This window comes from Colossoma macropomum, unplaced genomic scaffold (genome assembly GCF_904425465.1).
Source record: "Colossoma macropomum unplaced genomic scaffold, Colossoma_macropomum, whole genome shotgun sequence".
NCBI lineage: Eukaryota > Metazoa > Chordata > Actinopteri > Characiformes > Serrasalmidae > Colossoma > Colossoma macropomum.
Genome location: NW_023494808.1, coordinates 12,445,272 through 12,471,296, shown reverse-complemented (window position 1 = coordinate 12,471,296; position 26,025 = coordinate 12,445,272). Strand labels below are relative to the sequence as shown.

At 40.9% G+C, this 26,025-nt stretch overlaps 1 long non-coding RNA gene across 1 annotated transcript; it reads right to left on the bottom strand.

The window, feature by feature from the left end:
• Positions 1–41: 41 nt before the first annotated feature.
• Positions 42–17,019, bottom strand: LOC118798274. Its single transcript, XR_005005989.1, has 3 exons — positions 16,920–17,019; positions 15,606–15,809; positions 42–171 (listed from the first exon to the last, which is right to left on the bottom strand). It is a non-coding gene; the product is annotated as an uncharacterized LOC118798274 (long non-coding RNA).
• Between the last annotated feature and the right edge of the window lie 9,006 nt (positions 17,020–26,025).

The window sequence follows — 26,025 nt, the reverse complement described above, 5'->3', positions numbered from 1 at the left end:
GCCGACCCCCCGGGCGGGGCGCAGAGCCGATTCCGGCACAGCCCGCGTCTGGCCCAGGATCACCGCCACGCTCAAAGATGGGGGCTTCTCTGCGGCCCTGGACCAACCAAGCGAAGCCCAGACGATCACCACCAAATGGACTACAACTCCCATGATTCTCGGCTTCAGCCCCTGGAAAAACAGGAAGCAAACCATGATGTTCAGGTACTTTATAATGTGTTGGTGAAATCAAACTTGGGTTGCGACCTGTGGGCCGCAGTGTTGGACATAAGTGGGTTGCTAGGGAGCTTCTTTGATGAGTATATATTTTTCCCACAAGATAAATTACTCCTGCATTATGTATGATCTGTGCATTATAGAGTGCGTTAGATAGCGTGAAAGATGATGGTCGGGGTGTTGCTGCATTCGAAACTTCGAGTCTATTTTTGCTTTTTGCCACATGCTAAGTGCCATTAGAAACTAGAGGTGTGTATTCTGACTAATTTTGATACCCAAATTCCCATTTTTTAGGTGACAGCACTGGCGTTGCACAAAAATATAGCAGTATGCAGAGGAACATGCTTCATTACTCAAAAACAGCTGAGGGAAATCAGTAGGTTTCCATGCTGGATGATTAACCGGGGCTGCCTCCTCAGATGAGCTAATGAACTAATAGAGCTAAGTGTCAGACTGGATGCTGATGAGGACTTGCTGGCTTCTACACAAGGAACTTCCTTCTCAGTGGATGATGTGCCAACATGTTATTTGTCAGAGAAACATATTTTCATTGTTTTTGGACCTGAATTAGAAAGCTGCACTATCTTGGCCTTCAGTCTCGTCCTTAATTACGCATCCTGATAACATGTTCAGGCATCTGTAATTCTGAGTGGCAAAGTATACCATGACGCACTTACTCACAAATAAGAAAGACACTGTTGCATTTCACTGAATTGTTAGCCTCCCTGTCTTCCCACAATTAAACATGAATACCCATTGTTGGTTCTTTTATAAAAAAGAAGCTTGAGGTAGCCAAAGGTGATCAGAGTACAGGTTATCGTACTAAGCTAGCTGACAAAATGGATCCGAACAGATTTCAGTAAGACACGTGATGTCCAACTAACCATTAATGATATGTATTAATGTGTTCATACTGAAGGTAAGAGCTGAATGGATAACATCTATATACAGGAATATACAAAAGTTTAAACATCTCCTGTCAAAATACACATTGATTTTCTAAGTGAAAATAAGTCAAGTTTGCTCTAAAAGGAATAAACATAAATGTTAATATTTTTTGAAATTTTTTATGCACAATTTGTTACGTTTAGCATATTAGAGAACAATAACACATAAAATATAAAATGGGCCATAACTTGTGCACAAGACACTTTTTATGTTTTGTTTTTCTCCAATATTTTAAATTCAGCAAATAAACAAAACATGCAATTTGACCAGGGGCACTCAAACATTTGCATATGACTGTACATAATAAATGGGCAATTTTTAATTTTTAATTATTTTTCTGTTCCATAATCTAACTAAAAGTCTAATAACATAGAGCTAAGCATGTTTAATTATTTTATCGTGTTCACTATTGTAGAACAGTATCTTAGGTAAAAGTGGACCGAATACTTAAGGATCAAGTTTGTCTTAATTCACTTATTTCACACGAAATAACTGGTGGGTCCTGAGACAAACACTACCAGTACAGATGGATCCTGGCATGAAAACGTTTGGGAACCCCTGATGTAGACAAAGCACAAACAGGAGACAGACATACACTATATATGGCCAAAAGTATGTGGACACTTGACCATCACATCAATATGAGCTTGTTGGACATTCCATTCCAAAACCTGGGGCATTAAAATAGGCCCCCTTTTGTGGCCAATTCAGTCAAAAGAGCATTTGTGAGCTTGGGCACTGGAGTTTGACGAGAAGGCCTGGCTCACAATCAACATTCCAATTCATCCCAAAGGCGTTCAGTTGGGTTGAGGTCAGGTCTCTGTGCAGGCCCCTGCAGTTCCTCCACACCAAACCCGTCAAACCATATCTTTATGGATCTCACTTTGTGCACAGGGTTACAGCCATGCTGGAACAGGAAAGGCTCTTCCCCAAACTGCTGACTCAAATTTGGAAGCATATAATTGTCTGAAATATGTTTGCATGCTGTAGCATCGCCCTTTACTGTAACTGAAGTGTCCAAACCCTGAAAAACAGCCCCAGCACATTATCCCTCCTCCACCAAACTTTACTGCTGGCACTATGCATTCTGGTAGGTAGTGTTCTCCTTACATCCACCAAAGCCAGATTCATCTATCAGACTGCCAGACAGTGAAGCATATTTTAAGATCAGGCCCGCCGCACAATCCTTTTTGGCCCGCTATATATATAATTTTTTCTATTAATATTGGCCCATTTCACAGTGCGCAACACTACAGTCTCCAGCATGCACTGCAACATAATGTGCTCTGACTCTCCTACCCCAACAACAATCTATGGGACAGCAGTTACACCTCAATTCTACACAATTTTACACAATTCCACACCGGTCATATCACCCAAATGCATTTTAGCTGCAGTTCAATCAACATAACATCAGCTCAGCAGCTCGGAAATTGAGCCCAAGTATTAATGAACTTGCAGCAAATAAAAGACGCCAGGTGTCTAGTTCAAGCAAATAGGTAGGTTTAAAAGACCGAGCTCCAGGGGACATTTACATTTTGAATATTTCAAGTGCCCATATAATATTTCATGGTCTACTACAAGTGTCTGTACTTTTACTGTTTTATTTTTACTGTTGAAGTTTTTGCATATTTTGAATAAACAATAGCCAGTTGGGGTTATTGCACGACATTAATTGAAAATGGAATACATTTTTTTTTTCTCTGGCCCACAGATCTATTGAGATTTTTTAATATGGCCCTTTTACAGGTTGAGTTTGACACCTCTGCTCTAGAATAAGTTTCCACTGCTCCAGAGTCCAGTGGCAGCGTGCTTTACACCACTCCAGCTGACGCTTGGTATTGCGCATAGTGATCTTAGGCTTAGGTGTGGCTACTCGGTCATTGAAACCCTCTTCATGAAGCTCCCGGTGCACAGCTCTTGTGCTGATGTTGCTTCCAGAGTCAGTATGGAACTCTGTAGTGAGTGATGCAGTGGAGACTTATAAGTGCTGTGCACTTCAGCAGTCAGTGACCCATCTTTGTGGAAGCTGTGTCTACCACTTTGTGGCTGAGCTGTTGTTTCTCCTAGACACATTTAAAGTCACTTCAGTAGGACCCATTCTACTGCTAATGTTTGTCCAAGGAGAATGCATGGCTATATGCTTGATCTTATACACCTGTTAACCTGTTAGGTTTTGCATAAAACATTTTAATAGCGTAATTAGGAGGTGTGTCCACATACTTTTGGCCATATAGTGTTATTTTGTCCACAAACTTATGGCAAATACAACAGTACTCTACATCTCTAATAAATCACCAAAAGTACTTTTTACTTTACTTTTTAATTACCTTAAACTGTTGGAATGGTACAGTGGTTCACTTACTGCTAATTAGCTATGCTGGACAATGCGAGTGGATCTGAATGGCCTACTTAATTGATAAGTGTCTTCAATACTTTATAGTGGAATGTGGCTGAATTTGATGGCTGGCTGATTCCAGATGTCTTAGTGTAGCTGCATCTTAAAGCGCAGTAATTATTAATGGCATCAAGCAATAACATGAATACATTACAGCTTGATGAGTTGAGAACAGCTTACGTAGGGTTAAGAGTAGAAGTGCTGCTGCCAGCAAAATAAGTTGACTGATGGACAGCTCACCAGAGATTTAATAAAAAGATGGCAATTATACAGTGCCCTTTGAAAGTAGCAGCATCCAGGTTACTAGAAATTACAAAAAAAAAAAAATAACGTCAATAAAGTGCTTCAGAATTTCTGGCACCCCTAGATTTTTGTACGAACAAAAGCTTATTGAAGTTATATTTCCATTTATTTTTGACATTTTCAAGTTCATCTGAGTTTCTTCGGTGGTCTTCCATGGCACTCTATTTTATGGAGGTTTAACTTTGATGTGTAGACGTTCTTATTCATCTGTGAATACACAGAAAGACACATCGATGAAACCATTTAAAAGGTTGTTGAGCTTCATAAATTAAGCCAGCTATAAAATCTAGCAACATGCGTTAAAAGGGGTTATTAAGGTAATAACTAAGACATTTACAACAGCTCTGGAGGTGATGAACCTGCTTTGAAAAGGGCTGTTATGTTAACATTGAGTAAGAAGGATGGGCAAAGAGGCACAGAAGATTCCCCAGGCATAGACAATAGGCCTGCGGGTGTTGAGAGCCCCATAGGGTGACCAAGGCCCAATCCATTTCTTATGTTTACCCCTACCCCTCGTTTTTGAGTGTCACCTTGTCCCTTGGAACTGAGTCACAAGAGGTAGTGGTTGAAATCTTCCCTACGAAATGGGACCCTCAAATAAAAAGAGCATAACTTCATTAACAGGCTACCAGCGCTGCTCTGTAGGCAACCCTGCCAGACTGTAGTGACAGCAGAGGAGGGTAAAGTTCAGCAACCTCACTGTTGGGCTTTAGTCACATTACATTTGTTACATTAGTTACATCTAGAGAATTATTTATTATCGCCCACCCCTAATTCTTCTGTGATATTCGGCAGCTTCTTGTTCAGATTTTCCCGTTCCACCTTAAATGGTGCGGCAGTTCTGACGCCTGAGGCACCAGAATGCACCGATTACGATGGAATAGAAAATGTATCTAGCAAGCTACCAAGACATTAGCATAGTACTAGAGATTTTTTTTGCTTGTTATGAAGAAAAGGACCATAATACATTGAAACGGCATTAAACTAAGATAATACAGTGGTTATTGTAATTTATTAACTGAGAAAATTCTCACATTGATGGGTTCCTTTGGTCTCTTGTGCAGCCATCTTGCTGGTTTTTCTGTTTTTTCTCATAACACTCTGTTTGGAGTGTACCTCTGAAAAATCTCCTTTTGGAGGTTCATGTAGCCCTAACACTTCGCCCTACCCCTCTATCTCAACAAGAATTGGGACACCCTACCCCTAGGCATAAATGCCCAAAATGGAGGAGTAAGGGCTAAGTGGTAGGGGCAAGGGGTGAAATGGGTTTGGGCCCAAGCCTCAGAATAATCTCTGTTCTAATAAGTTAACTGGCTGTCCATCCTAAAAGTGATATAAATAGTATTTAGCATTGCGAACATGTAACAGTGTATTTCATTTACAAATGGAATGTGTCAACTTTCATCAAACCAAACATCTGCACCTCAAGCTTCATCAAACACAGATGGGTTTGGCTGTAAGATCCAAAAATGCTTCACCACAACATCAAGCTTTTGCATCCCCATGAACCCATATTCTACATGAGAGGTAGTACTTTAAAGTTGGACAGTGAGTGCTTTTACATGCACTCAATAATCCGATCATAATCAGATTTCTGCAGTCTGATTATTCAAATGGTCACATAAACAGGAATCTTCCTAGATCGGAGTAAAGTCTAGAAATCCAATTGAGAAATCTGATAAAGAGGCTGGATTTTAGCTAATCAGATTTCTCAGTGCGTGTGAACTCTTACTCTGATTTCTTTCGGATTTCTCAGTCTGCGCATGAGCAAAAACAGATGGTGGGACCGGAAATAAGCAAGCAGTGTTGCTGCGAGACACAGCAAAACACTTTTGGAGCTACGCTGAAACTGACTACATGCTTAATTAAATGAAGGGTTTAAATATTCTTCATCTTCTAGATGATGTATGTTCATATTTTCAGCTAAAGCAGCATTTTCAGGTAAAGCAGTCACGTCTTCCTCTCTTTATTGGCTGGTTGCAAAGCAGAAATCTGATTACTGTCTGATTCATGTAGACCTGGAGTTTCCCATTACCTGATTACTCAAGTGCATGTAAACACATTGATCGGATTACTGACAAAATCTGATTTTCTGCAGTTATCGGATTATTAAATGCATGTAAACACACTCAGTGTTTAATTGTTAACAATCTATGGAATCATCTACATATAGTACTATAAGTAGTTACTGTAGCAATAAAAATAGATTTAGTGTCTGAACCAGGGCTCAAATTGATTATGTGAGTAATGGAGTAACATGCTAATTATTCTGACAAGTAAATGGCAATAAAAATAAACTTGGCTGATTAATAACAAGTCATGCAGAGCATTAACAGAATATTGAGAAACGTCAACTACCAAGTCCTAATTAAAACAGTATAAAAACACCATGTGGCAAGAAATATATATCTCCACTGTCCAAAAAACCCATGTATCTCCAACTTTGAATGTAAATTAATGTGGAGAGTCATTTATGACCATTTCTATTGATCCATTTATCATGAAATTTCCAGACAGCTGCTGGGTTCAAATGATGTAGAACAATAAAAATCAGAAAACAGTGAGATTTTTTGGACAGGGATGATAAACGGGTGCGTTCTCATAGCGGTTTTGTTATTGTATAAGAGATCAGTAGGAAAATTTAAAATATGCCTTATCAACAAATCAGCAAATCGCCAACTAATAAGCAAGTAGTGCCAGTTTCCCGGATCTGGATTACACCTAATCTTGGACCAAATTTCAGTGTCAGTGAAGAATTACCTCTGTTTACACTTAGGCTTAATCTGGGTCTGAGAAACTGGCCCTTAGTCTTTTTTTAACTGAGTAACCCTTTTAGACCTGCATTAAGACTTTCTGCATCCTTTTGCATTTTGAATTTTGACCATAAAGTGTTATATATTCCCAGATTCAGCACAATCTCAGCTAACAAAATAAATCATTAGAAAATATTTCTACACACTATATTCATGAAATAATGCATAAAACCACAGTAGCACAAAAAAGCTTTCTTTTACAGTTTAAAAAAAATTAAAACATGTATCTAAATGCTGGCACAAAAAACTGTACAAAACCATTTAACATAAAAAAAGTTATGAAACATGCTTCTTTTTGTTTTCAAGTTATGTCCTTTTTCCTGGACAGTGTCCTTCTGCATTTCTAAGGAACATTGCTTAAATATAAAATCTGCCTTGGCAGTTTCTGTCCACAGTAATAAAAGAGCGCTTTGCAAAGCCCAAACAAGAAAGGGGTCAGTTTTTTTTGTATTTTTAACACAGTCTGTGTCATCTCCATCTGCATCATGATGCCAAAACCACTCACATCTTCTGAATAACATGACTCGGGATATGAAGAGCTGTCACAACAGCAATTCCAGAGCCTTGTCTGCAGAAAACAGCCTCTTAGCCATAATTTTTGTTTTTGTGTTTTTGTTTTCGGGGTGTGTTTCTTGCTTTTCTCTTTTCTTTCTCTCAAATTTGCCCAAAGATACTTCCACCACGACTTTCCTTAAAAACTTCAGAAACTCTGATAGACTGCTGCAACCTAACCAAAGTCAATTTGCACACTGTTTTCCGGTGCCGTGCATGGACACGCCCACCTCGACTTTCAGTCTCCAAATTGTAGGGGGGGGGGTCAATTCTTAGATGCATTGCGATGCGGGCGTGGACGATTCTGAATTGATTCACAAATAATACATTTTAATTGATAACATAATGTCAGAACGCAAAAGGCAGAACTTGGAAGCGCAGAAGTGCAACGCCCGGACAATCTGTGGAGTGCACATAACAAAAACACGAGATGGATGAGCGAGAAATCCGACAGGTACTCTCCGCAGTAAAAACTAGAGTATGGAAGCAATTTGGCGTCTATGCAACTGAAGGGAAAAGGACCTGGACAAGAGTCACACTATATGCAAGTTATGTCACACTTAACTAAAATGTCTTGGAAACACAACAAACACAAGAAACTATATTACACGTTTCCACCCGGAAAAGGAAGAAAAACGCTGGGTTGTAGTTGTTGCCAACCAGAGGACCATCGAGCAAGCGATGTCAAAGCTTCCACCCAACTCAGAAAGGGCGAAGCGAATTACAAACTCTATCACAACTTTTATTGCCTAAGATTTGTGTCCGTACTCAGTCGAGAACCAGGGCTTTCGCGCTATGTTGCACACTTTGGAGGCGAGATACACCGTCCCGTCTCGAAGATATTTCACTGACACAGCGACCCCACATGAACATCCATTGCCACAGGATCTTATGTCACCGTAACAGCGCATTTTATAACAGAAGAGTGGCAACTAGCCTTCCAGTTGACTTGCCACATCACTTCCATTTGTTTTATTAATAAAAGACACTGGAGGTAAATTCGTTATGGACCATTATAAATACTTCACTTTAAAAGTACTAAATCGTGAGAAAAAAGAAATCCTGTATAGAAAAAAGATGCATCAAGACGCATCGATAATCGTTGTATAATCGCATCGCAGCCCTCTGAATCGTAATCGAATCGAATCGTGAGATTCGAATAAAGATGGTGGATTGAAACAACTCTGTAAACAAAATGAACAAGCATCGAGCCAAGTGCCTAGAGGGGGTACGCATATTTCCTATAAATGTTTGCTTCAGGTTTACACAGAAAGTAAACGACCCACCATGATGAATTTGGGCTTATGTTTTAGTGCTGCTTTTCTAGTTTCAAGGGGGAAAAAAGCACCTCTCTAGCTCACACTGCTGAGCAGTGACACTTTAAAAATAGCATGGTATTTCTTCTTGCTGGCCAGACAGCCCGTTCGATAGGGTTAATTGAGTAATCGTGGCAGCTCCAGACTGAACAGTTTAATAACTGAACCTCTTAGTTTCGTTTTTCCCAATCCATTCTCTAGAGACCCTCTCACAGTCTAAGGTTTTGCTCAGTTCCAGCCCCGAACACACCTGAACCAAGCAATCAAGAGCACTGAACACCTGGTACATGAGGAGTCTAGTGGGAAACACACCATTCATCAACAAGTATGCTGTAATTTATCAGCCTTCCATTCAAAATCTGAAATCTCATTGGGAACAACAATAGGACTGGGAATCAATGGCGATGGGAAACTGTTAAAGTAGAATTCCGGTTTCTCCATAATTCAGCTGATGTTAACAAAGTCAAAGGGGTTTGATGTGAAATGTTTCATTGTTGAGAAATGGTGGTATTAGGAACAAGGGGTTGCAATGTCTACAGTGCAAATATAACAATTTTATTTACAACAAAGCACCCAGTGAACCAGTGAAAGTTTTTCAATGTAATGTTGCTACAGGCAAAATAGCGGTAAATCCAAAGAAATGTTTTGTTGACATATTATTGTGCTGTATTATGCCCTGCATGTATTCCTCCACCACGAATGGATTTTCAAATAGGTTTAAGGCTGACTTTACATGGTGAAACTTTCATGCAACTAGTTGCCTGCAACATTATTTCCATGCAACTTGACAGTTGCACAAAGCAATTAAAAAACAATTGAAGTTGTGAGCAACACATTCAATTGCTCCACTAGATAGCCACATCATTTTCGTGCATCTTGACAGTTACATGAAGAAATTCGGAAACAAAGTGGCACACAACATAATTAGTTACTCCAGAAGATAGGCACACCCTGTACGTATTTCTCAACTGTAAACTGATTTTAAAATGTGTTTCAAGCTGGCTTTACATTGTGAAACTTTCAAGCAACTAGTTGCATTTTGTGAGTTGCCTGAAACATCATTTCCATGCAACTTGACAGTTACACCAAGGAATTCAAAAACAAAGCTGCACGCAAAACATTTAGTTACTCCAGAAGATAGGCACGCCCTGTATGTATTTCTCCACTATGAATGGATTTTAAAAATATGTTTTAGACTGGCCTTACATGGTGAAACTTTCATGCAACTAGTTGCATTTTGTGAGTTGCCTGTAACATCATTTGCATGATGTTACAGTTACATTAAGGAATTCAAAAACAAAGTTGCACGCAACACATTCATTTACTCCACTAGATAGCCACACCCTGCATGGACCTCTCTGCCATTAATGGACTTATAAAATACTTTTTGGGTAGGAAAACATCTCAAAGCCACTGCAAAACAATAGTGGAGGTTTTAGGCAGCGTATTCGTAACCAGCATATTGTTTAGAAGTCTGGTTCCTATCACCACCACCGTGAACAATTCTGACTCAGCAAGTTCCTCCAAAATGAAGCACTTCAAATCAAACTCTGAATGGCTTTGTTTACATCTTTATGCAGCAAATTGGTGGAACTGGGCAATAAGGCGATGTGTTCTCAAGCCTTTTACCAAACAATTTTGATATCAGGCCAAGTTACTTTTAACTTTCTGCTCCTTAATTAAATTATGAAATCATTCTGCTTTCTGGAAACCATTCGTGTTTTTCACTGTATTCTTGTCCCTCAATGTCACGCTAACTGATGCTTATTGCAGCAACACACCACAGTTCAGTAGGTACGACATCATTTAGAAGCGAAACTTTAATACACATTCTTCCATTAACACGTTTAATACGTTCTTTACAATTAAACACGAAGGGGAACTTTCTTAATAGCTAATTGCTTGTCGAACTGGTAAGTGATCAGTCACTTCTACCTATTGGCGCAGCACAACGTCAGAGAACCTTCTAACAGTGAAATAAGATCAGGCCTCATCCAGTTTGTGCTCATTAATGCCAATCAAAGTAATTGCTTAATTGGTTTCTCTGATGGCGCCGTGGTTGTTTATGGGGTTTAAAAGCCCTGCATGCCTCACTGGCCACTGCAGACATTCTGAGACAGGCACTTATGCTCTGCTGCCCCTGTAACTTTCTCATTTAGCACACTCGCTAACGTCTGTAATTAGCATAGTCAGAGAGCAAACCTAGCAAAAAACACCCGCACCCTTCAGGCTAGCCTGGAGTAGCACTTAGCATATGGAAAGGCAACACGGCTCTCTGCATGTCTCTCCCTCTCTCTCTCTCTCTCCCTCTCTCTCTCTCTCTCTCTCTATCTCTCTCTCTCCCTGTCTCTCCGTGCCTCTTTTTCTCTTTCTGGTTCTCGCCTCATGTGTGCATGTGGAGAGGGCTTCATTTAACGTAGCATTTGAGCTGCTGTAAATTCATTAGCGGCTGCACTTGCCTAAACTTTGTTTTGTGTTTATGCAAATGTGTATGTAAATAGTTCTATGCTAAACACTTTCTTGTGTGCAGCTTTAAGGCTTCAGTCGCACTATGATGAGTCCTAGTAAAATCGAACAAAATTGTAGCTCCACGAGTTTATCGGCATGGATATCCCGCCATGATAATGCCTTGTTAAAGACAAATTCCACGAATTTCTGCATCATAAAGATGTGAAGTGGTGGTGATAAAGACCAGACATTTGAAGTGTTTAATACCTCTAAAAAGCTCTGTTACAGAAAGTCATTATACAAAAATGGTTACGAATATGCTGCTTGATGCGTTAGTTTTAGTCTAAGGCTGGCGTTGAAAGTTTCATGCAACTTTCGTTGCTTGAAACTCACATGAAACTAAATTGCACTTGAGTTGCATCATGCAAAACGTCCTGCAACTCACTTATAACGCAGCCGCAGCAGTTGCAAGTGTCTCAACTTGTAGCAAGTTACATGAAACCAATAATGCAGCGTGTCAAACGACATACTTTCAAACCATTGATTTCAAGGGATCAGTGGACAACAAAATAAATCATAAGATGGATTATTGGGCGGCTGAAAACCCCCGGATTGACTAAAGGTTGGTTGTTTTTCATTTTCTCGATGCTAATGTTTCTGTAACCAGCTACGTTAAGCAGCCAGCTAATGCTAACAGCTGTTTAAACAGCTGCTTGTTCCACCGTTTATTCTTCTTGTTAGCCTGCTGTTATCATGATGTATGTAGCTAGACTTTTTTTCTCCTCTCTTGATGCTCCCTAATTTTACACAAAACTCAAATTCACTTGGAATTCAAACAATGTGAATTATTACAGCAGAGGAGACAAAGACAAGGTCCACTTTAATAGGGTAACCATAATGGCTACCTACACATTACACATTTTCAAAGGCTTAACATACAAACAACTGACAAAAAACTCACATATATTGTAAAGAACACTGGATAGATGGATAAAGATAGATATACAGATGTGGAAAAAAGTACCGCAATGACATACAAAGCTAAAAGAAATAAGGAAATATGTAAATTACACATCACAGATGACTTTATTGCAAGAACAATACACAGTATCAAACAATATGAGCTACCATTTTGGCTATCTAGTACAGTGTCACATGCAACTTTTATTGTTTTTTTTTATTTTAACTAGCAAGTTGCATAGAAATTATGTTGCAGGCAACTTACGACATGCAACTAGTTGGATTAAAAGTTCCACCGTGTAAGGTCAGCCTAAAACATATTTTTCAAATCCATTCATAGCAGAGAGACACTTGTAGTCCATTGTAAGGCAAAATAGTCCCCAAAGAAAACTTATTTCTTCAGATTTGCCACTATTTTACCATCATCAACCATCCATATAAAACTCAGACGACATGTGTAGGTTCACTGGTGGTTCTGGATAGTAAATTAAAAATGGCGTGGTTACGATCACCACCACTATAAAGAAACTGAGTTGGTAGGTTAGTTTACAAAGAGCCATTTTTTTTGAGTGAACCAGAAAAAAAAAATTAAATTCTCCTTTAAATGTTATATAAGGAACTTGGTGCTATTTTGAACAACAACCAAACGTATTGTTGGGTGCTAAAGGGCAATAACTAACTGAGTTGTGGTAAATAGGCCTTGGGTGAAAAATTTGCTCGGGAACAAACAATGAGAAGCAATCATGTCCAATACTAGTAGCACATACAGATGACATGATACCACTGTTTCCTTTCTGATACTGATATTGAAACTTGTAGTATATAACATTTTCTGCTAATACCCATCGATACTAACACACCAGCCACATAAAAATTGCAGATTCTATACATAAAACTATTAAAAAAGATGGTTCTTCAAGGGTTCTTTAATAAAGACAGTGGTTCTATATACAACCGTGAATACTTAAAGAACCATTTGCATGCTTAAATGGTTCTTTGCATGGTGAAATGGTTCTTTAGATAGATGGGAAAATGTGCTGTATATAGTTCTATATGGAATCTTCTTGAAAATAGTTCTATATAGCAACAAAATGGGTTCTGCCATTGTTACAGTGTCAAGCTTGCAACAATAGCAGAACCCTTTTTGGTAGGCAGCAGAAAGTAGCCTGTAGGTCTATACAGAACCATATACAACACATTCTTCATCAATCTGAAGAACCATTTCACCATGCAAAGAACATTTGAGTGTTCATGGTTCTTCATAGAACCACTGCCTTTGCTAGAGGACCATTGAAAAACCGTCTGTAAATAAAAAAGGAGGGCGAGTTATCATATGCTTATGATATGAATACTTTAGATGTCAATAATAAAGCACAAAAGTAAACAATCTAACTTTACAGAAGAAGAAAAAAACATTCTTAACTTGTAATGGAAGCTTTTTCCACCAAGTATTTTTGGACCAATGTATTTTCTAATGGCCTTTCAATTATGAAATTTTGACAAAACTTGGATTTTGAAATTGTGTAAAAAAGTAAAAAATGACCAAAATGGAGATTCAAGGTTAATAATCATGTAAAGTTGATACAAATAAAAGGTAGTGAAGTTAGCTGTTAGCCTACCTGCTTTGCTTTTAGTGTATAACGACAAGGGAATATGATTGGTGTGGGAGATTATATATATATATATATATGTATGTATATATATATATATATATATATATATATCTCAATGTTATCAGAACAAAACCTCATATCTCCAAAATGGTAACTTTACAGGAGAAGGAAAAAACATACATTACTTGTAATGTAAGTCAGTGGAACCAGAGTTTTTTCCAAGTAATTTTAGGTCATTTCTTTTTGTCCATTCATCATTTTGGATTATGTCAAAAACTGAAAAATGACAAAAATGGAGCTACAAGGTTTTGTTCCGACATCTGCGAAATATATAAGCAAAGTACTTTTTCCAAAACCCATCCTGCTACCCCATAAAAATGGTCTGCTGTAGTCTCTAAAAGTGGGGTGTGGGGGGGGGGCATGTCCCCTCCATCTACCAAATGTATGACATAGGTTAAATTTACAGTTTCCTTCCAATTTTACAAATTAAACAGTCCATTTTTGACCACATAACAATATTACAAGCTGATTCACGTAACGGTTATTGCCACTCGTAGCTTCTTAAAATCTGCATCCATCTCTGCCCCAGTCTTGACTACAACTCCCCGAGTGAAGAGCTGTCAGTCCTTCAAAATCAAGCGTGCTTGTCAAGCCTGTTTCACACACTCCCTCACTCACTCGCTCGCTCGCCCGCTCACTCACAGGAGCACAGCCCCGCGACTTTTCCTGCATCAGAAATTCAGCAATGCAGCAGAAAGTTGCCTTCTTGCCAAACATGAGTAAATGTTTGTGTGAGTGTTTGTGTGTGGGAGAGAGAGATTTAGACCTCATCTCTCGGCATACGCCTAGAAGTACCCACCACAATTCCGATGACCTTTCAGAGTCCACATTTCATAATTCAGAAACATGCCTTAACTGCCAGCAGAGATAGCAGCGCGCAGCGTGCCGAGCACGGCCGCTGAGATCGGCTGTTTCGGAGCAAATGAGCGCGGCTCGTGGGCGGATTACTGAGTTTCGACTGTGTGGAAGGGCGAGGGGTCAACAGCTACAAGTACTCTCAAAATAAACACCTGTCCCAGGCCTTCCTCTCAACTCCGCAACACACTTACGGACTGCACTGTGCAAAAGTTCGTTTATTTAATTATCAGTCGAACCAGCCATCAAGTTATGCAGTTATTAATAATAAAAAACATGTGCAACTAAACATAATGCAGAGGCCTCAACAGCTAAATATGATATCAGGCTTTAGTCCAGCCTTTTTGGTAGACTTGCTTGGATTTTCAGAGAAGTTTGAACGTTTTCCACTTCGCCAAAGTTCAGTCTTAGATGTTGGTCACACTTTCTGCTTCTCACAGTCAAAGAAGTACATTTAGACTCATCAGTCTGTAAATCTAAAAGACTCAAAGTGGCAGTAGAGTGTAAAAATGATGACATATTTCATATTAAATTTACAGATTTGTTTCATTTTCTAATAAATGTATGTTTTTCTTTTTTCTGGCTCTAAAAAATGAATAGCTTGTACTTAACAGCCATTTTGACCGGACGCTAAAGAAAGAAAAGGGTGGTCCCTGACTTTCACACAGTACTGGACATAGAGTGAGACAAGCCTGACCATCTATTACTTATGGATAGTATGTATGTAAGCAGTTTGGCCTAAATATGAGGATGTAATGAGTTTAAGTTCAAGCTGATTTATCACGATATGTATGTATATATGTGTGTGTGTGTGTGTGTGTGTGTATGTGTGTGTATGTGTGTGTACATCCACGCTCCACATCTCCCACTCTATATGTGCCTCCCTGTTCCAATACAGGAAAGACTCTTTTTTTAGCCTTATACGGTAGAGGCAGTGAGAAAAAAAATACCAGGAAATGTGTTTGGCCAACGTGACTGCGCCCAAAAAACTGCAAGTCCCCCACATCCCCCCCTATCACAGCAAAACAACAGCGCCCCCTGTTGGCCCTCCCGCCCAACAGCAGTCTCCTTCAGTTAAGCCTCCCACTGTTTTTTCCCCCCGTTGAAGCCTCGGCGTACCTACCTCTGGTGTCACGAGGAGTGAGTGGAGAAGAGAACTCGCCCTTCTCGGCGTGGCCCATTCTGAAGAGTCGGCGACCGAGTGCTCATGTCATCCACACACACTTCTGGACAGCGGGGTCTCTTTCCTCGGCGCATTGTCTTTGTCTTTTGTGAGTGCTGTCGGCTTTTTCCCCCCCTCAAGTGTCAGTGTCTGGTGGAAGTTGGTCTGAAAAGAAGTCAAGAGAATATTTTAATATGTGAAGCAATGGACTTAACACCTGTGGCGGGGGGGCATGGAGCTCACTGGACCCCCTCATATAGATATCGACACAGTGGTACTCCAGGGAGTGGTAGATCGAACAAGCTTCAACTCTTGTTTATCTGTCTTTATTTCTAATGTATCCAGTTCATTATCAGCATCTGCACCACCTGCAACAGGACACACTCATTACCTGAAACAGGTAACGTAAACACTGGGGTTAACGTCAGACGCTAGAGGGTGGAGTGAGAGCATCAAGCAGTCTGAGGCGTAAACAGCAACGAGTAAACAAGTAAATTACACAGCAAATTACAAGTCATTTTCCTACATAATGTTTTCAGTAAGGTCCTAAATCTGTAGGGCTGTTTTTTATCCTTTCTCACCATGTTTCAGTCCAACTCCGAGCAAGTGGGCAGAAAAAACTGACAATCAAAAACATATATTACATTTAAATTATATTAAATTTAAATAAATAAATAAATAAGCATAAAACACCTGAACAAAAAAAAAAAATCATCTCTTCTGAACCACAAGCCGGAGCAGCGCTGCTGTGAAGAGGCTCTAAGATAAACAAGACACAGGTGAGGGGAATGATGTCTACGAGGTTCAACGGTTGTTTTCTTTTTTTCTTTTTTTTTTTAAATGACCGCCTGTTATCGTTTGTGTGTGTGTGTGTGTGTGTGTGTGGTATTCCCCTCACGCGCGCGCTGCTGTCTCTATGTAGGGCGCTCGCGCAGCAGGTGTTGCGCATTCAAAGGCTGCCAAAATAGAACCGATTATTATTTTCTCTCGCGCTTTCTTTCTCTCCGTCTTCTCCGCCTCTCTCTACCTCTCTCTCTCCCTCCCATCTTTCCAAATAACTGGATGACAAGAAGTTACGAGTCCTTCTTCTTCAGTCATGTGAGACGAAATGATGAAGGAAACAGAAGAAGGAAGGAAGGAAGGAGGGAAAGAAGGGAAAGGAATGAAAGAGAGGGAATGAAGGTCGACCGTTTGTTTTTGTAAAGAGAGAGAGAGAGGGATAGAGATAAAGAGAGAGAGAGAGAGAGAGAGAGAGAGAGAGATACCTGAACTTACCTGGTGTTAATGTCCTCTGTTCTTCTCTCCTTCATTCTCCTCGTCCCTCCTCGCGCAGCTCCGCGCGGGAGCCGCTGTAAATCCACCGTGTCCTCGCGCGCTCACCGCGAGCATGACGAGCCGGAGCGGAGGAGAGAAAAAACGGAGAAAAAAGGAGGAAACAAGGCGATTTGTGAGAGAAATGTGAGGATTGCTGAGAGGAATCCGGACAGACCGAGTCTGTAAATGTTGTTTTTGTCCTGGTTTCTGGTTCCTCCTCGGAGTGTCGCGCGCGTTCCGCAGTGTTACAGGTCCGCGCGCCGCTTCTGAGGGGGATTCCGTCAAGATCAGACCCTCAGAACAGACACTCACACTCACACTCACACACACACACACTCACACACACACCACTGACAGAGAGAGAGAGAGAGAATTCACCGCGCGAGGAAACGACGCGGCGCGAGACGCTGAGGAAACTTCACACGTCGATACAGGTGAGGGAGCTCGCGCGCGTGTTCTCGTGGCGGTGTGTTTTCCTCCTCCTCTCTCTCCTCTCAGTGGTCAGGTTCTCGGGTTCTCAGTGGTCAGGTTCTCGGGTTCTCGGGTTCCCTGCAGCCGAACTCCAGTCCGAGCTTCTGTGTCTCCTCCTCGCGCGATCAGCGGCCTCCCTCCTCCGGCTCCGTCTCTCCTCGCGCCGGGCTCGTGTAGACTGAACGCAAAACGAGCACGCGCTCCTGAACCAGTGTGTGTGTGCGAGAGAGTGTGTGAAGGTGGAGACTGACTGGTGAGTTTGTATTCGGCCGTTTTGGGGACCTTCTGGATTTGAATGGCGAAGCAGAAGCTCCTCAACTTAAGAGTTCACATCAGACAGAGCCTCTCTCTCTCTCTCTCTCTCTCTCTCTCCCTATCTCTCTCTCTCCCTCTCTCTCTCTCCCTATCTCTCTCTCTCCCTATCTCTCTCTCTCTCTCCCTATCTCTCTCTCTCTCTCCCTATCTCTCTCTCTCCCTCTCTCTCTCTCTCTCCCTATCTCTCTCTCTCCCTCTCTCTCTCTCTCTCTCTCTCTCTCTCTCTCTCTCTCCGTATCTCTTTCTCTCTCTCTCTCTCTCTCTCTCTCTCACTCTCTCTCCTTCTCTCCCTATCTCTCTCTCTCCCTATCTCTCTCTCTCTCTCTCCCTATCTCTCTCTCTCCCTCTCTCTCTCTCTCTCCTCCCTCTCTCTCTCTCTCTCTCTCTCTCCCTTTCTCTCTCTCTCTCACACACAATCTCTCCTTGCTCTTTGTCTCTCTCACTCCCTCTCTCTCTCTCTCTCCCTCTCTTTCTCTGTCTCTCTCTCTGTGTGTTTCTCTGTCTCTCCTCGCTCTCCGTCTTGCTCTCTCCTCTATCTTTGTCTCTCTTTCTCCCTCCTCACTCTCTCTCTCTCTCTCCTCTCTCTGCCTTGCTCACTCCCTCTCCCTATCTCTTACGGTCTTGCTCTCTCTCTGTCTCTCTCTTCCTCTCTCTATCTCTTACTGTCTTGCTCTATCTCTCTCTTTCTCCCTATTCCTCTCTCTCTCTTTCTCTCTCGCTCTCTCCCTCTTTCTCAGTCTGTCCTGCTCTCTCTCTCTCTCTCTCTTTCTCTCTGTCTTGCTTTCTCTGTGTGTCTTGCTCTCTCCTCTCTGTCTTGCTCTCTCTCTCTCTCTCTGTCTGTCTTGCTTTCTCTGTGTGTCTTGCTCTCTCCTCTCTGTCTTGCTCTCTCTCTCTCTCTCTCTCTCTCTCTCTGTCTTGCTCTCCCTCTCTGTCTTGCTCTCTCTCTTTCTCTCTCTGTCTGTTTCTCTGTCTTGCTCTCTCCTCTCTCACTCCCTTTCTCTGTCTATATCTCTCTCTCTCTCTTTCTCTATCTCGCTCTTTCTTTCTTTCCCCCTTGCTCTTTCTCTCTCTCTCATATTCTCTTTCTCTTACTCTCATTCCCTGTCTCTTGTTCTCTCTCTCTCTCTTTCTCCCTGCACTCTCTCTGTCTCGGATTTTCTTGTCTTTGTGGGGTCTCTCCATTGACTCTTCTATTACTGCAGTCAAACACTGCTCTGTCCAGACTAGTCACAAGTCCCCACAATGATATCCTGTTTTCCATCATTCTGGGGATGTCTGGTCCCCACAAAGCACTAAATACAAACACCCACACACAAGCTTGTATTCCTATGGACTTTTTCCATTGCCTTCAGTATTACAGCCAGTGAACACTGCTGAGCTACACGCTTAACCCCAACCTGACCTCAACCTCAGCCACCCTTTGGGCCCTTTTACATCTGTTACCGCTTCACGGTTTATATAGTGTTTGAAAAGGCTAAGAGAAGACCGGTATGGACCACTCAACGACCCCACAATGTCACCCCGTCCTCCATTTTGGGGACACTTTGTCCACACAAGGATCCAAATGCACGTCCACACTCACGCATGCATTGCAGGCTCAAATAATCATGAAACCCATAAACATTTCCGTGCACTCGGCGAGCGTGTCGAAAGTGTGCAAAGTATCGGAACGTAAAGCGGCGCAGTAAATCAGAATCGCTCGACGCCCCAGTAAACAAATCATTTTCCAGCGCGATGTTGCGAGCTATAAGCCTTGCAGCATGGTTTGAGGGAGCAAAATAGTTCAATCAACCGTATCCCGTCTGTCTCAGTGATCACAGTCGAATCAGCCTACTCCGTTTGAGCTGATAATTGGTGGTTTACTGATATGACTCACACGCTCCCAGCTGTGTAGTGTAAGTCTCAAGATATGCTCGAGAGTGATTCCCCAAATCATACAATTAAGCCAGTTTAGATTCCTAATTGCTTAATCAGATGTAATGAGATCAATCAGCACTTCGGGGACAAAAAGAGCCACGTGCAGCATATGCACCTCTCTTTCCTTCTGTTTGCAGAGCCAGACCGGAGACACCGGCAGTGTCACCTACTCGCATGTTTCATCAAGGTCAAATTATAGATGCGTGTCATGGATCTGCCACTGTGCTCTTACAGGACAAAACAAACAAGAGTATAAATCATGTGGATTGGCTCACTGCAATTGTCCGATTAGATGTTTGGAATTCAGTCCATAAAAACAATAATAAAGTACATGCAATATGCTTTCTCTGCGAGGACTGTGGAAGGGTATTGTACTGTCAAGGATCTGAGGCTATGCTATGATGGAGAGTCCTGATGATGTTTTTCATTGTATATATGATTAAATGTCTACTGAACAACATAAAATCTTGCCTATTTGAGTTAGAATTTGAGATTGCCGAGGAATTAATTATTGGAGCATCACATGAAACCAATAAGTCAGTTCGTATAAATATATACTATGTACGTATGTCAATATATACCAATGATTGAGTTCAGGTGTATAAAATCAAGCACATAGCTGTGCAATCTCCACTGGCCGTGAAATAGGTTGAACTAAAAAGTGCAAAAATTTTAACGTGGCATTGTCATAGGATGCCTGTGCATTTTCTGCCTTGCTAGAGCTGCCCTAGACAACTGTAAGTGCTAAGTGCTTGATTTTATATACCTGAACTCAATCATTAGAACATATTTATATACATACATAGTATATATTTATGTGACTTTAATGTGGCACTGTAATAAGATGCCATCTTTGCCACAAGCCTGTTCATTACATTTCTGTCTTGCTAGAGCTGCCCTGGACAACTGTAAGTGCTATTATTGTGAAATGGAAGTGCCTAGAAGCAACAAGAGCTTAGCTTAACGAAGCAGTAGACCGCACAGACTCACTCACCAAAATCCCTGTGCCATTACTTACTACAGCGTTCCAAACTTCCTCTGGAAGCAACACCAGCTGGAGCTTTATAAAATGGGTTTCCATGGCCAAGCAGCTGCACACAAGCCTAAGATCACTATGCACAATGCCAAGTGTCGGCTGGAGTGGTGTAAAGCATGCTGCAACTGGACTCTGGGGCAGTAGAAACGTTCTCTGGAGGGGTGAATCACTCTGATGGACAAATCTGGGTTTGGAGGATGCCAGGAGAGCGCTATCTACTGGAATGCTTGGTGACGACAGTAAAGTTTGGTGGAGGAGGGATAATGGGCTGGGGCTGTTTTTCAGGGTTTAGGCCCCTCAGTTCCAGTGAAGGGTGATGTTAACGCTACAGCATACAAAGATATTTTAGACAGTTATAAGCTTCCAAATTTGTGGCAACAGTTTGTTGAAGGCTCTTCCTTGTTCCTGCGCACCACGCAAGGTCCATAAAGACATGGTTTGACTAGTTTGGTATGGAGGAACAGTGGCCTGCACAGATCTCTGATCTCAACCCCACTGAACACCCTTGGGATGAACTTTAAGCCAGACCTTCTTGTCCAACATCAGTGCTTGACCTCACAAATGCTCTTTTGACTGAATTTACAGATGCTGTTTTAGCCGTAATCCATATTAATGTCCATGGTTTTGGAATGGGATGTCCACCGAGCTCATCTACATGTGATGGTCCACATATTTGCTGTGACTGGCTCACATCAAGCAATAGGTACACCTACTATGGCGCTTCAGAATGGCAACACTTAGGGCCAGTTTTGTGGATTATGTCTTGGTCTAAACCACAGTGTCATTGGTGCTTTACCATTAAAATCCTATTTAGTCTAGGTTTAGGCTTAATCTAGGTCTGAGAAACCAGCTCTTAATGCACTTGCATATCAACCAGAAGCAAAATAGCTCTCTTTGTTTGAGGACCTCTCCATCCGAAATAGTTAGATAACGTGAATAATGTAGAATGTCTTGTAGGAACCTTGTTATTCCCAGTTGTGCAATTATTACTGGTCTTGCAAGCTTGGTCAGGTTTTAAATTTGGTTTCAGTGGTCCTGACCAGCCAACAGAAAAATCTAGATTTTGTACACAAAGTCCCCCCGTTCATGCCTTATTGTTTGATTCCAGAGAAATGAATGATTGACCAGATTCCATCACGGTGTCAGTGTCTGTTAGGCGGTGTCACGGCCCTGAGATAAATCTTGATGTCAGATTGCTGACCTGGAAACTTTTCAGTGTAAGCTCCCATTTTCTAATCCCGCTAAAACATATGGGAGATAACATTTCTGCATGATTTCACCCTGTAAATCAGCACAATTTATTTTTAAGCCAATTCGAAGCTGACATTGTCCTTCACTGCATGTAAGCGTGGTCATAATTTGCTGCAGATGTGTCAAGGCTCAGTGAACTTTCCTTTGCGTGAGCCAATATAAGGACATTTTTGAGACTATTTTTACGAATAGGGAAGGTGCATGACAAGTAATTACAGCTTCAAAACATGTCTTACCAGGTGCCTGACTGTTTTGCAAATCAAGTGGCAGGGGGACTGCTCTGTGGTTCTCAAATCACGGCGTGTACCTTCAAACCCGTAATGGTTCAAAACACAACCATTCTCACAGATCTTCAAACGGGAGTCGCGGATTGACCTGTGCACTCACAGTGACGCACATCAAACATTTCATACTGCCGTCTGCTGTTTAATACCTGATTGTGATGCATTGCGCCACTGCAAATTCTACAAATCATACCTGTGTACCAAACATAGAGGCCAAAATCCCCAGTTTTGAGGAATGCAGCCCTGCTTTTTATATATCTGAGTGCATAACAACACCCCTTACTGCATAAACTGCCATCATTGCACTTCATGACCCATGAATTACATGACATTTTACCACAGAAGATCGCTCTTGAACTTACCCCCATCTAATTACAGCACAGAAGGTCAGTACATAACCCTGTACCAATCTCCATCCATTCACATTTTAGTCTATTATTATTTTACGTAACATTGTAAACTAGTTTTGTAGATAATCATGTGATTATATTATATAATTCTGTCAGAGAGCCATCATCATTTCCACTTCAGTTTTCCTACAGTACAATTTTAGGCCCTACTGCACTAGTTTTTTTTATTAAATGCCCTAATTTAACCAGTAGATGTAAAGTATGTGTAGTAACAACAGCTTCCATCTAATCTACAAAGCTATTGATTTACCACAGTACATACATAATCCCACATAATCACTGTTATTCCACTTACCATGTGAAAGTTCTATTCTTATATCTAGATATTTTATATAGATAAGAATTATGAAGAAATATCAATAAATAAGCACCTGGCTAATCTCAAAGCACAGAATAGATAGCTAGATAGTAGGCATTTCCTGAAAAAATGTAGAATGACTGCACAGCTTTAGCACTTCCCAGGTGGTTGTTAGGGTGTTGGTTACTATGGGATTTTAGGTGGTTGCAAAGGTGTTGAAAAGTGGTTACTACGGTATCCCAGATGGTTGCAAGGGTGTTGCTAAGTGGTTGCTACAGAGTCCCAGGTGGTTGCTAGGGTGTTGCTAGCAACCATCTAGCAACACCTTAGAAACCACCTGAGATACTATAGCAACCACCTAGCAACACCCAGTTTGTTGCAAGGGTGTTGCTAGGTGGTTGTTATGGTATCCCAGGTGGTTGCTAGGTGGTTGCTATGGTTCCTCATATGGCTCAAATTAGAACAAAACACTGTGCACTAGCAGCTTTTTGGCATGGGTTTCCATGGCTGAGCAGCTGCATCCAAGCCTTACATCACCAAGCACAATGCCAAGCGTTGAGTGGAGTGGTGTAAAGCGCCACCACTAGACTCGGGAGCAGTGGAAACGTATTCTGTGGAATGACAAATCACGCTTCCCTATCTGTCAGTCTGATGGACAAGTCTGGGTTTGGTGAATGCCAGGAGAACGTTACCTGCCTGACTGCACTGTGCCAATTGTAAAGTTTGGTGGAGGAGGGATGATGCTATGGGGTTGTTTTTCAGGGATTGGCCTAGAACCCTTAATTCCAGTTAAGGGAAATCTTAATGCGTCAGCAGATCAAGACATTTTGGATATGCTTCCAACTTTGTGGGAACAGTTTGGAGAAGGCCCTTCTCTGGTCCAGTGTGACTGAGCCCCAGTACACAAAGCAAGGTCCATAAAGTCGTGGCTGGGTGAGTTTGGTGTGGAACAACTTGACTGGCCCTCACAGAGCCCTGACCTGAATTCCATCGAACACCTTTGGGATGAACTAGAACGGAGATTGTGAGCCAGGATCTCTCGTCCAACATCAGTGTCTGACCTCACAACTGCTCTTCTGGATGAATGGGCAAAAATTCCCTCAGACACTCTCCAAAGTCTTGTAGGAAAGCTTCACAGAAGAGTGGAAGCTGTTATAGCTGCAAAGGGACCAACTCTATATTAATGCCTATGGATTTAGAATGGGATAATATAAAAGATCCTGTAGATGAAATTTGATTTTTGGCTGAATTATCATTTTCATACACCAACTCATTCCTTTATTATATAACCTGCCCTATTCATTGTATGAGCTCCACATCCTCTACATTAGCCTTTGTTATACGAGCTCATGTTCTCATATTCATGCATAACCTCAGCACATACATACACTCTTTTATCTCTGAGTGCTCAGCAACGTTACTGATATTATTGCCATAACTCTTGAGACAGAAAACAGAGCTCTGTCCATAAACCTCTCTCCATGAAAGCCGATAGAACAAACCACCGTTGATATTTCTGCAAGCCCCAATAGACTGTTGTACTGATGAAAGCTCGGAGGAAAGTCGTCTTCTTTTACAGGTTCATGCACAATGTTTCACCGAACATCCACCGCCAGCCGAAATGGCCTTTGGAAAGAAAGGAATATGAAAGGTTCCTTTGGTTGATGCTGATTAAAAATGTATAAAGAGGAAGAACGCTTTGTGAAAAGATGATTAGAATGTCCACGGCAGGTTTGTGCAGAAATATCTTTTTTTCTTTTTTCTCAGCTGACTCTTTTTATAATGAGAATGCTGCATGAACCTATGCAAAAAAAGTAATACAGTGAAAATATATTGCCTTTGGAGTGCGATGCCAAAGTCAGAGACCACCCTTCATTTATTTAAACTCAAAAAAGCCATTAAGTACGTTATTAAGTTATTCATTTTTGAGGAGATGTTTCTGAGGAAATTAGATATAAGATCCACTTGCGTAAGGAAGGGAAAGCCAAAGGTAAACAAGTGAAAAAACAATAGATTCCAAAGCTGGAGTACAAAAAATGATTAAAAGATGTAGAGAAAATGGGCCTCCTAACAACCACCTGGAACACCTGGTAGACACCAAATCTGTCCCCATCAGATAAACAGCACTTAAAGCTTTCATCTTTTTTCATTCTTACTTCAGATGTGGAAAAAAAATCACATTTGCAGATCAAACAAAGAAGCTGCTGGTCTTCTCAGAACAATGGACTGACCACCCCAGAGTCCAGACCCCAACATCACTGAATGTATTTGATAATTTGGATGGTGAGAAGCAGAAAATACAACCAACTTCTAAGACTGAACTTAAGAGGTGTGTCTGCAGATTTCTTAACAAAACTAAAAGTGAGCCTCCTGAAAAGAATGGAAGCCGTCATAAAGGTGAGGAGTGGACACACTAAATATTAAACGATTAAATGATATTAAATTTAGCTGTTGAGGCCTCTGTATGATTTTCTGTAACATAAAATATTTTTTCCGCATATTTTGGAAAATGAATAATTTGTACTTTATGGCTGTTTTGACCAGAAATGAATCAAATGAAGGGTGGTCTCTGACTTTTGCACAGTAACTGTCTGTTTTCATGTATATAACACACAACAATATGTTTCATTTTCATAGTTAGAACACAATTTATAATAGTATATATAAAGAACACTGTTTTTAGAGTTTTTTAAAGTAATATACATTTTATTCGCCACTAAAATAGAAATTTGTTCATTTGAAAATTTGGTCAGCAGCAACGACAGGAAGCTAAAGTTTACATACAACAATTCAAACGTAGATAGTTATTATATTGATATCTCATGCAAACTATGTCAATATTAACACAAAAACATAATATTATTGTTAGGAATAATAATATGTATTTGGTAACACTTTCTGTGAATGTCACCTTTGTAAGCATCTATAAACACATTTATAACAGGTTATAATGTATTCATAAGGCATTATAAACATGGTTATAAATGTTTATAAAAAAAGAATTACACTGAATTACACTTTATAGCCATGTTTATTATACATTATGAATTGTTAATATAATGCATTATAAATAGTGTTAATAACT